Source organism: Sander lucioperca, chromosome 14, assembly GCF_008315115.2.
Source record: "Sander lucioperca isolate FBNREF2018 chromosome 14, SLUC_FBN_1.2, whole genome shotgun sequence".
NCBI lineage: Eukaryota > Metazoa > Chordata > Actinopteri > Perciformes > Percidae > Sander > Sander lucioperca.
The window spans coordinates 31,586,727-31,599,413 of record NC_050186.1 but is presented as its reverse complement, the minus strand read 5'-3'; the positions used below and the strand labels follow the sequence as shown (position 1 = coordinate 31,599,413).

Sequence of the window (12,687 nt, the reverse complement as noted above, 5' to 3'; positions counted from 1 at the left end):
CAAAACATCCTGGAAATCTACTGGCCAAACACAATATCACAATATCTATCTAAGCAAATTGCTAAAAAAGAACTGGAATTGGAAAACAAATCTAACACAAGAAATGGGGCTGGATTAGGCATAACCTGAGGAAACCACCTTCCAGTACAACCAGACAGGCCTTAACCTGGAGACCCAGGAACAGCTAAAAAAAGGTATGTGCAGTCAGAGCTCAAGGAAATAACATCATCCTGGAAGTAAGTTGAGAAGATCGCCCAACAATGAACAAGCTGAAGAAAGTTCATGAATGACCTATGCTCCCCAAAGAGCAAAGCGGGTTAAATGATTGGACAGACATGTGCTGGAGACCTTCTTCAGGATCAAGAAGAAACCCTTGCTGAAAAGACAACCAAGACCAACAGGGCCGAGAGGGCAGATGAACATTGATTGAGTATTTTTGTCACCTGATGCTATATATGTTTTTGCACCTAATGCATTCTGGTACATGTGTGCTCTGTTGGCATCGCTCTGCGAGTAGAACTCAACTTTCTCTCAATATAGCGCATACTGAGGAATATATTGCTTCAATTGACTACATTTACCATCAACACTGATTGAACATCCACATAAAAAGGTGGTGAATTTTCCCTTTAGGATGTGGGTCCAAACTCTGGGTGGTTTGGCTCAGATTCACCCCCAGTTCAAAACGTTATTGACCGAGCTGTTAATCCTTTTCTAAACCTCGCTGCTTCGTCAACCTCACTCACACTCGAGATAAATCAGTGTCGGTCAGTGCGAAAACTGTTAACCTGTCTGTGTAAAAAGGACACAGAAAGGAGACCATTTATTGTGCTTGAATCTTTCACTTGCAACCTGCATTCTAGCAGTTGGTCTAATTGAATTCATAGGCTTCCCTTAGTTTTATATTATTCTGGTTGTTAATTAAAACACATGCTGTGCTTTCTCCACATGACTATCCTCAAATAAAATTTAAACATGATACGTAGGTCAGGCAATATAAACCTAAATGTCAGTGACACCATCAAAATTACAGAGCAACCTCTATTGTGTTATTATAAACTAAACTGTGACAGATTGTTGTGACCTTACAAACTTTTCTTCACCATCACCGATTGCAATCGGATGTTAGATGTCTCCTCACTAGGGTTGGGTATCGTTTTGTTTTTTTCCGATACCGGTGCTAAAGCGGTACTTTTAAAACGGTGCCGGTGCATAAACGGTGCCTGAACCGATACTTTTTAAGAAAGTTTAAAAAAAAAGAAGAAAAAAAAGAAGGGTACTAAACAACAGTCATTTAAGAACAACTTGTTTATTACTACGGCCATATGGTCAAAATTAAATGATTTAATAGTAATGTAATAACTATAACTTATAATAAACAATAACTTATTTCACCAGTAAATTGCTGTTGAATGACAAAAACAACCACCAGATGGGAAAATGGTGTTTTACAATAACTTTGAAAGCACCGCGAGGCTGTAGGTTACCAGTTTCAGTGAACGCACCGTCTGTGTTTTTCCGACGTCGGCATTTGCTGCGCTGCAGAGCAGACTATTGCGTCCCGGTGTTAAAATACAGTCACACTTTACACTGTTTAACGTTAGCTGTCAGCATTTTAACCGTGTTTAATCCAGCTGCTAGCTAAAGGTAGGCTAACGTTACCTGCTGTTGAGTGTAGTGTAAAGTCAGGCACCGAAATAAGGCACCGAAATCTTCGTTCTTATTCGGTCTCGTTACTACCGTTTAGGTCGCAACCGGTGCCCTATTGGCACCGCATTTCGGTACCCAACCCTACTCCTCACAGATAGTGCTGGTTAATGATGGAAACGGTGCAATGTCATTTCTCTGACGCTCCATTGTTCCAACCTCTCAATAACCCGAAAAATTCCCTTTGGTCCTACAGCCCACTAGTCCAACGTCCACCGGCCACGCCATGACCCGCCCTTCAATAGCATTTATTGGCCAGGCGTCCATGCTTACACAAGGTAACGTAACCCCATTTGTACAGGTCCTATCCCCTGACCAATCAGCTATCCTAACCTTAACTCAAGGTCAAATGCCTAATCCCAACCAATCGAGCTGCTTCGTATGGCAGGTCTTGGCGTGGCCATAGTTGGATTCGTAATTTCACCACGAAAGGGTTGTCGGACTAGTGCGCTGTAGGACCAAAGGGAATTTTTCGGGTTATTGAGAGGTCGGAATAATGGAGTGTCGGAGAAATCTGTCGGCTATAAGGCTGTGATCGTATGTTTTTTTTTTTATCCAGCTCAAATGCAAAGCACAGCTGTGAATGTTACAAGTAAGTGAGAGAGCAAAAAATCAAAGAATGCAAGCGGCATTAGGGTCAATCTTGTTGCTATGCAACAGAGAATTTTTGACAGCAAAGTACCATTTAAAATTAAATTAAAATGAGTTCTGCCCACCTGAACTAAAGGGATGAATGGTAAAAATGAAAATGGACAGTAAGTAATATTTATAATAACAACAATAATATTACACTTTGTTTATATAGCACCTTTCATATGATAAATACAGCACAAAGTTCTTTACAATAAAGGGAAATATACATAGAATTCACATTTAAGGGAATAGAATGCCATAATTAATGTAATTATTGATGGTGAAGAGGAACCAATTCTGAAACTGACGATGTTTCATTCATCGTATATACATGTAGAGAGCATGGGGCAATAACCCTAGACGACCTGCTGCACAAGCTGGATAATGTCTATTTCAAAGTCTGGTTTTTCATTGATGTGGGGTGCTGGGATCCCCCAAGCTCTAGTATCAGTGCAATGTCAGATTGTATCCATGAAAATTGCTATGTTCCTTTTGGTAGCTCTGAAATGTGTTGGCTGAATTAAAAAAAAAAAAAGATTAAACTTGTGTTCATCTACATTTAATGGGACATTTTAATCAGGATCACTGTGGTTTGTAGTACTAATGGTTATTATTGTTCTCATTAGCTAAAGTATGTAGAAAGTCATTGTCATAGGATTTCATACTACACAGTGCTACAAAACAGGCAGGCTCTGTCCTGAGGGTCTGGGGGTTGCTCTGAATAATGATGGGATGCCAGATGGTCTTTGTCAGGCAGGCTTTTTTTCACGTGGATCTGGATACTGCCCTGTACAACATCATCAGCCTGTCACAACAAACTAATAGACTGGGAAATAATATGGACAAGCAAGAAATAATAAATCAAATGGTGTGTTGCTTTTTTGCTCTCTTCTGTGCCTCTGTGCTTTGTGGGTGGACCTCACTGGTGCTGCGTCATAGATGTGCAGGTTCTATCGCCCACAACCTTACTGAATCTACCACCTGTGACACACATACCTATAGAGTTATCGTAATGGGGACTGTAGTTTTACTGAATAAACTTAACAAAGGCTTGGACTAAAAAGGATTGAGAGCCTGAAATTTGCATCCATCCGTTCTATCGGTCCCCTGTCCGGCCAGTAACAATGACCTTGTTTGCACATACACTTCAATTTACACACTTTACACAATGCATGCATATCGAGGCACATCAACTATCCAGAGCATTGAACATTTGACAACCTCATTTACACGCAGTGCAGATGATGTAGGTAAAGATCTACAATGGGTCACATATCCCTTGTTTTCTTGGGAAACCATGCAATAAATAGAAAACCCTCCGAAGGAACCAATGATACTGCCTCTTTATGATACTGGTTTCTGAATCTCATAGGCTAATGCATCCACTTTCTTCTGCAAGGATAAGACTGACCAGTCAGTGTTTGTAGGATTCATGTAAAAAAATAAGCAATAAGTTAATTGATTTCTGGATCGTCATTTGAACTGGTCCTGGCTGGTTAGCCATGCGATATTGGAGTCTGATTTGATTGTCATCTACAGTACTCCATTAGGCCAGGGCTAGCCTGTTAATGAAACTAATTTGCCATTTTCGATAATTCATTTAGCTTGACATTGTGTTTATGTTAGCTGATATCTGTTTGGTATAGGTGGTTAACCAATCAGAGTTGCATATTTGTCCCGTTGATGTCATTTTCAATCGACACAGAGGCTGCAGAAATGGTTGCTTGGATACTAACGCCGATTGAAGGGTTGTTATTACTGTTAGTTGACCTACAATAACGTACAGCCACATCAATCTCACCCACACTTGTCACTGTTATTGTTGCAATTTCTCTGTCGTTATATTTCATGGATGTAGCTGGGCAGGGAACAAGCTATATTGGCCCCATTCTTAATCTTGCCTACAATGCTCTGATTGGTCAACCCTTTGTCTAATGTGCATTACACCAGACCTATTGACTGTATCACCGTCCACATCTCTGATTCGTTCAGAGGAACCATGTTAGGCTAGGACAGCATTTGCTTGATCAAAGCCACGTATCGGACACATATGCACTTTGTAACCGTTGGCGTTATCATACAGTCTGCTCTCAGAAAAGCATTGCTCAAACATCTGCTTCATTAGCATGCTGCAGTGCCACAATTCCTGATTAAAATACATCAAGGGGCAAACAGTCAACTGCAAGGCAGATGATAGGAACAGGTGATAAGGTTTGTTGTCCCTCGCAGCCCCTGGTCTGTCCCAACCAGAAAGAACTGCCCATGGGAGGCCAGATATGAAAAATCCACTGCAAAATAATACCCCCACACAGGCTTGGGTGATGTGGGAGAGATAGCTTTCGCAGAGGTCCCAAAGAATGGTCCAGAAACCTGCCAGATGTAGGCGGAAGAAGCAGCAAGTGGCTGTACAGTAGACAGCGACTGACACTGGAATGTGCTTTAGCAGTGTGGAAATGTCCAAAATTTGTCATCTAGGGAGCCATGGTAAAAACCCTGCGATTCACTTCCATTCCTGAACTCTTTTGATCAATAAGATGTGAATAGGTATCAGTCCAGTCCAGGATTAATCCGGATAAACAGATGATAAAAATTAACAAATGACTAATCCTGTTGAATTATGTAATCACAGAGGGAATAATGATCTATTTCATCAACGCAGGACTAAATCTGAATTATTCTTTGTACAGGTACTGTATACCCTGTTTAGTAGAGGTGTGACAAGATCTTGAAATATTAAAACGTTACGATATCAATACACAAGTCAGATACATCGGTACTACCAAGGACCAGTTCACGTTAAATCAATTGGTGCCAAATATGTGTAGGCAAAAGTTTCTTTGTCCTCTCTGCATGTTTCACAGAGAGCGTGGCTCAGCCCCGACGCGCGCACACACACGCAGAGGTGTGGTGCAGATGGAGCAAAAGTTACTTTGCCTCTGCAGTTTGTTGAAGTCACAGTGAGTCACGGCAATGCCGGTAAAGCGGACACAAGTGTGGTTACAGTTTTCAAAACTTCACGCAGACAGCTTTTGCTGCACTATAATGGCAAGATCGGCGTGCAGTTAAGGCTGTTTTATGGTTCTGCGGAGGCCCCACGCAGAGCTTTCGCCGTAGCCTACTTAAGTGGCCTGAAGTTTATACTTGTGCGTTGGTGTGTGCGTTGAGCCGGCATATGTGTGTGTGTGTGGAGGGATAGAGCAAGGGAGAAAGTGAGAGGTTAGTTATACAGCAGAGAAGCCATTTGAGTTTATGGCAAAACCTTTCACAGTGCTCGATATTCATTTTGTGACTTTCGATTGAATAAAAGACTATGTTTCCAGTCATATTTCATCATTTAAGTTTTCTTTAAAATAGTGTTAAAGTCTCGTCTCGTTCTCGTGAACCCAATCTTGTGTCTCGTCTCGTGAGCGGAGTGTCTCTTCACACCCCTACTGCCACTTTCACTACAACACACACACACACACACACATACACACACACACACACACACACACATACACACACACACACACACACACACACACACACACACACACACATACATACACACAGGCTCGTGTCATGTATTTGAAGTAAAATACCATTAATTGTCAGAATATCATTGCTGTAGAGTAAGTTGTTTCTTGAGGTAGCCGTTCACAGGAGTTTAACATTTTGAACTTGAAATGAACAATTAACTCCCTAATCAAGAGTGTCATACTGTGTCTTGCTGTGACATGACTCCAGCTGGAGCTGTGATCATCTGAAATCCAAGGCGACAGCAACACAACATCATAAACATGATTAACAGCTGTAACATCTGATCACAGGTCAGTTGTGGTTTTGTTCTAATATAGGTTGTTTTTAATTGAAATATTTATAAATGTGTTTTTTTAATGACTTGAACTTGAAATAGAAAAGCATTATATCTTTCAATATCAAATTGTAATTATTATATATTACAAGTACATGCAACCTTATAAAGTCATGTTATTTGTGCTGCCTATCTGGGTCCAGGTCACGAGGGCAGCAGACTAAGCAGACGTCCTTCTCCCCAGCCCCGTCCTCCAGCTCCTCCTGGGGATCGCAATGCGTTCCCAGGCCAGAAAGGATCTATAACCCCTCCAGCTTGTTCTGGGTCTGCCCTGGGGAATGTTTCCCAGTTAGACATGCCTCAAATACCTCCATAGGAAGATTACCAGGAGGCATCTGCCTCATCTGTCTCTTCACAGCACAAAAGGAGCAGCGGTTCAATTCAGAGCTCCCTCTGGATGTCTGAGATCCTCACCCTGTCCCTGAGGGTGAGCCCTAGACACCCTGCAAAGGAAACTTATTTTTGGCTATTTCATGTTGGAATATATATCAACCAAGCAAGAGTCTCACTTTTAGGCTCAGCTCCTTCTACCAAATATTAGTGAGGCTGCAGTTCACAGTGTGATGATTCAAGTACGGCTTAATCAGTGGCAAAAAGCACAGATCTACATTTAATGCATAGGTCATCTGATTTATTTTGGAACCTCTAGCCATGGGCATAGGAAGCATTGCAAGTGTAGGTGATACTTTTATCTGGCTATACTAGCATTAACAAAAGGATGGGTAGCCTACATTTTGTAATTTTACCCAGAGGAAATTGTTGGCCCCATATTACGTATTTAAAGAAGTACAGAAATTGATTCAATGACTAATGCAGAGCCATCTTTAATAATGGCCACTTATTGTTTATTTAAACTTGAAGATCTCGTTATGCTTGCATGCAATTGCAATTTCTGTTAAATGATTTTCTTTGTTATCAAATCAAAAATTAATGACTAAAGTGGAGAGATCAACTGTAGTCAAACTGCCCCTCTGCATTCTCCAATAAACTATATTCATCATTCAATCAGTTCTACTACTAAGAATCACCACAACCTGAGGCCGACATCTCAAAGATCATGTTGTTAGCCAGTTATCTAGGTGGCATTTTTTAATTTTTATTAATAATACTGCTGTCGGGCGGGTTCAGCTAACCAGAAAATATAACAGGTTTAGTTGGGTCAACAAGTGACAAAGCAGAGTTCAGATTAAGTTATTAAGAACTTAACAGAATCACTGTGTTCCAGTAGTTAACCTTCCACCTTCTCTTCCCCCTCTCTGTCTTTCAAAACATGTGCACTTTGTTGCTAGGATGTGTCTATATCATAGACTGTATAATTTTAATGGACAGAGCATGTGTGACGTCACCCATTGGTTTGTGGAGATCTGCTAAGAGTCGTCGAGTTTGCCGTTACGGGCGCAGCCATTCTGGTTACGGACGAGAGGGAAGAGTGAAGGAGAAGCCACGTTACGTTACACACTTTCACTGGCAATCAAATCATAACCACGCCCTAAAACACCCCCTGCTTTATCGCCGATTTTAAAATCAACGAGACCATAATTCAAAAAATGAACATCATTCTGTATTGCAGAAGACTTAAAACTAGCGATTGAGACCATAAACTCATTATGAAAATGTTTACTGAGGTAATAAATCAAGTGAGAAGTGGGTCACTTTCTCATAGACGTTTTGCAACTACATGTGTCACCCCCTGCTGGAATTCAGATAGAATGCAGGTTTAAGGCACTTCCGCATTTGCAGCACTTCGCCGAACCGGATGCTTTGTCCATTAATATTATACAGTCTGTGGTCTATATATGTGTTTGCATGTGAGAATCTGCCTGGTTGCAAGGTAGTGGAATGGAGTTTCTTTGATATGAGCATTCTCTCAAAAAGCAGGCGGAATGGATTTGATAATAAAGCACTGGAGAGCACAGAGTGGAAAGACCAATGTTCTTGATGTAACTAATAACTAATAATTATATATAATAAGTAATTAAATAATAATTAAAAATTGTGTGGGTAAGTGTAATACTTCTAGTACTACACTTTCTTTACCAAAATCAGACACAGCCTAATGTTGCTCCAATTATTTATTGAATTTAACTGCAGCTCATCCTGATTATTTTATTCCCCAGACTTTCAATTACTTTTGTGAACCATAAGCAGACTCGAGTAGTAGACTATAGTGAGCACATCTTCATGTACTCTCCAATGGGAAAGTAGATATACATTGGATTGGTCGATTAAAAAAAAGGATTAACATTTGCCTAACTATTTTAATTTAAACAACTCATTTATTGAGATTCACTTACAACTTAGCCTCGAGAGCGCTGCAATCCTAACAGCCCTGAGTGTAGACGCTGACAGAGTTGGCCCAGTTACAAGGCCTAGATTTCACTGAGGCTTCACACTCTAAAATCAGTGAGTCAGGAAATACTGTATCTCACAACTGCTGTTAATGTGCGACAATCGTGAATAAGTAAACAGCAGGAGGAGGCGACGACTTGTCACACAGTGATTCTGGTCTGCTAAGCAGATTGTTACTCAACGATGTAAAAGCATCCCACATCACACTGTATTAATTTCACGATTAGTTACTTAATTTAGGCTGTCATGAGTTTAATGTCTCAGCAGTAAGCTGGAAAATTGTCTAGACATTGTCAATAAGTTCACGTCTCTCTCGAGCAATTGTTTTGACAAATAATACAGAAACAAAATCATCTCTACAAAAATTAGGTTAATAAAATAAACGTTTATTCTGATGGAATGGGCGCAGCAGTTGAAATTCAGAAATAACACAGTATTTCTTAGATATCTTGAGAAATTTTCAAAGTTTCAGGGCACATTACAAAACAATACTTTTTGAGAAGAACACATATTCACATTAACGGATTTAACACATCAGTTCTTGTAGGAAATGAGGTAATGGTTAAAACATATCACTCCTAACTGCAATGCATCACTCTGAAATGACTTTATTAGTTTGCTTCACTTTGATTTGTATACTTACAAACTGTTAAACGAAGGCATGAACTAATGGCAAATGATTGTTTTGCATGTACATGTAAAGTTAATTTGTTACTGGTCTTTTCACTACTGTCTTTTTTGTCTGTGATTTCTGTGTAGAAATTGCATGTGTAGAAACCACTGCTGTTTTACCGTGTTGCTTTAATGAGATGGAAAACAATGGGTAACTTCAATGTAACGTTAGCTGCCATTCTCACAAGGACAGAGGAGACAGACCATGATGTATTAACCTTTAAACACTGTTCGTTGCTACCCCCAAAGAATTTCTAATAAGGGAAGAAGTTCCACTCTCTCGATACTTCCGCCTTCTGAACTGGTTGCAGTTCCACTCTGTTTCCAGGGGCGCCCACAGGCGAGTGCAGAATGAATGGGACTCTATGGAGTTATACCCCTCAAAATCCCCTTTTCTCAGGATATAATTTTTTGACTAGTAATTTGAATGTTGCATTCGAAAGGGGAGGCTAAGAAAATACACACTGATGGGTGTTAGATCTTTTTAAAGTGGCTTTTTTCTTTCTAAAAAGCCTTTTAAAATGTCAATGACGTCATACAGCCGGAGATACTGCTTTATGGCAAGCTCTGAGTCACTTCCTTTGTTCTCTCGAGGCATCAACAACACAGCTGACAGGTCAGGCTCTCCCTGTCAATACACGTGCTAGAAAGAGGTTTGCTAATGTTTTAAAGACTACGCCGAAATATTCACTCTGACATTCTGGTTCCGCTTCGGATGCCATCAAGCGGGACCTCTGGTCGTAATCAGTCCTTCACTGACCAATCAGCATGTATTAGCAGAAGGCTAGCATGTTATGGGCAACAACTACTCAACCTGTAAGAAATCGAAAGGACATAAGTACTCGTTCATTCAACTTTCGACCTATAATCCATGTTGAACTTGCAAAAACTACAATCAAATCTGAGATTTCTCAACGACAATCAGACGAAAGAGACAAATGTAGCCGTCTAGCTTGATAGACTTTCATTCATTTTGCACTTGCCTGCGATCACCCCCAGTGGAACTCTGGTGGAACTGCAACCAAATTTGCTACAATGGGGCTGAATAGGGAGTGAAATGGCTTTCCGTAGACAGGCTTTGCTACTCCCCTTAATTTACTGTTTGCGGTCAAATTTGACCAAACAGTTTTAACTGCTCTTATTTTAACATAAATACCAATAAAAATGACAAAAAATATTTTTAATAGAACATTTATTGTAAAAAGAACATTATTAGAACATTAACATTTATAACATGTGTGTGTCTCCAGAATATAGTCCAGAGCCTCTATCACTGTCATTTGCCTCTTCATGTTGTTTGCAGAGTAAAATGAGGCCAAAGCAACATGAAAACTGCTTATTCAGTAGATATGATGTTGTTCTCGTGAAGGGAGGGGCACATAGCACGAGAAAGAAGTAGATATTGATACATGGTTTGATTGGGAATGTTCTTCTCATGGGGTGAGGGGCACATAAGCACAGGAAAGAAGTGGGTTCCAATGATTTGCAGTAAACTGCCTTAGGAAATGTGTGTTCCATGTGAGGGAAGGACATGTGAAGAGGAGTATGTGAAAGAGATGGGTTCCTATAATTTACAGGTTTGTTTGGCAGGTGTGGTTCACATTGGGGGAGAAGTACATTAGTTCAAGAAAACACTGGGCTCCAATAATTTACTCTAAGCTCTCTTGTGGAAAGTATGATTCATGTGTAGAATGGGCACACAAGCACAAGAAAGTTGTAGGAGTGTGTGTATGGAGATGTCTTTCATCTCCTGGATGAAATTTATACTCTTTCCCATTAATTTTCTATGGCGGTCATTTTTGACCGTAAACAAAAAAAGTGTGACCAAGTTGAATAAATCACTCACAATTCAAAGAAAGTAGTCACAATGAATTGTATGTGTTCAAATGCCCTTTGTGAAGGATATCATAAGGTCTTGAGGCAATCTGAAAATGAAAAATGCCATATTTATGGTACAGGGAATGTGTACATCGGTCATTTTTGACTGGAACAGTGTTAGAAGGTTAAGACAATCAGACAGTGAGTGGCTATTTCCACAGACTGCCAACTACTGCACTAAGAGGGAGGAGGAAAGTATGTATGTATCTTGGAGAGACAGATGCATTTACATCCTTTCAACATCTGGTGTCTCTGATGTTTCTTGGATGCATTTACACATTTACAAGATGGATAAAATGACTTAGTGCGATACAGTCATACAGTATACAAACATGCCTGTTGGTTGATTTTAAGGTGTTTGCCAGAGTTTTATTTCTGCAACAACCTCATTTTAGCCAACAATTCTGACAGATTCATGATTTGTCTTTGTCTTATAGTTTGCTGCAGTTCTGCTTCTATTTATTTACTAGTACTGTTCATCACAATTCAATTCTGTTACAATGTAAATCTTGTAGGCTGCATATCCATAGTCCTTTATAATTCTTCTTCATATTTTATAGCCTATATTTATATTACATATACTTACATGTATATACTTGTTTATTTACCAACTTCTATTATTATTTATATTCCTTTAAATGTCTTGATTTGCACATCAACTGTGACACAAGAATTGTCCCCCGGGTTATCAATAGCATCAATAAAGATCAATAAAGTATTTCTGATTCTGATTTTAAGTTAGCCTATAGTGGAGTGTGCAGACTGGTTCATTAATTATTGAAGTGTTTCACATTTTGGTAGTTTTGAATGTAAGAAAAGCATGTGTCCGTGTAGCCTACGAAAAAACGTCAGCAGAGGGCGTTCTAGGCTTAGGTCACGGTCACGAGATAGTATCTTGAGGCCACGAGATAGTATCTTGAGGTCACGAGATAGTATCTTGAGGCCACGAGATAGTATCTTGAGGTCACGAGATAGTATCTTGAGGCCACGAGATAGTATCTTGAGGCCACGATATATTTATAATACATTTTTTTGACAAAGTGGGACCAGGGGGGCTCCATAATTGGATGGATTGCCTTAACGTTTGGTACAAATTTCATGTTCCCCTTAGGATGATTTTTCTTAACTTCGGTGATCCCTTTACTTTTCATGTAGCAGCATCACCTCAAATTTTCAATTTGTCCAACAATTTGTTTATGAATTCTTGCAAAACTAATAATACTCCCATCAGCCTCAGCTGTAGCATACTTTGTGTTTGTAACCAATTAGCAAATGTTACCCTACCACATGCTAAACTAAGATAGTGAAATTAGTTTTACCTGCTAAACAAAAGCATGGTATCATTGTCATTGTGCACAAGTTAGCATTTAGCTCAAAGCAACGCTGTGCCTAAGTACAGCCTCACAGAGCTGCTAGCATAGACTATCAATCATGTTTCTACAATAGGTATGGCTATGGATTGGTTAAGGTTAGGTCTCACAGAATTCCGTGAAATGATCACGAACTGTTAACACCGCATTACATGGTGGTGGCACGGAATGTGTGAAAATTCTGTGTGGCCACCACAGAAAACAATGCCAATGCAAAGTAAATGA

General features: G+C 39.9%; 2 long non-coding RNA genes across 2 annotated transcripts in view; one reads left to right on the top strand and one right to left on the bottom strand.

Annotated features, from left to right (window-relative positions):
• The first annotated feature begins 4,577 nt into the window (after nt 1–4,577).
• LOC118493072 lies at nt 4,578–6,925 on the top strand. The gene is made up of 3 exons (XR_004895022.1): nt 4,578–4,824; nt 6,067–6,149; nt 6,337–6,925. It is a non-coding gene; the product is annotated as an uncharacterized LOC118493072 (long non-coding RNA).
• The window catches only part of LOC118493071, a 22,283-nt gene continuing 15,153 nt past the window's right edge, over nt 5,558–12,687 (bottom strand). Inside the window, exon 3 of the long non-coding RNA XR_004895021.1 lies at nt 5,558–5,768. This is a non-coding gene — a long non-coding RNA (uncharacterized LOC118493071). The remainder of the gene's footprint in view (nt 5,769–12,687) is intronic.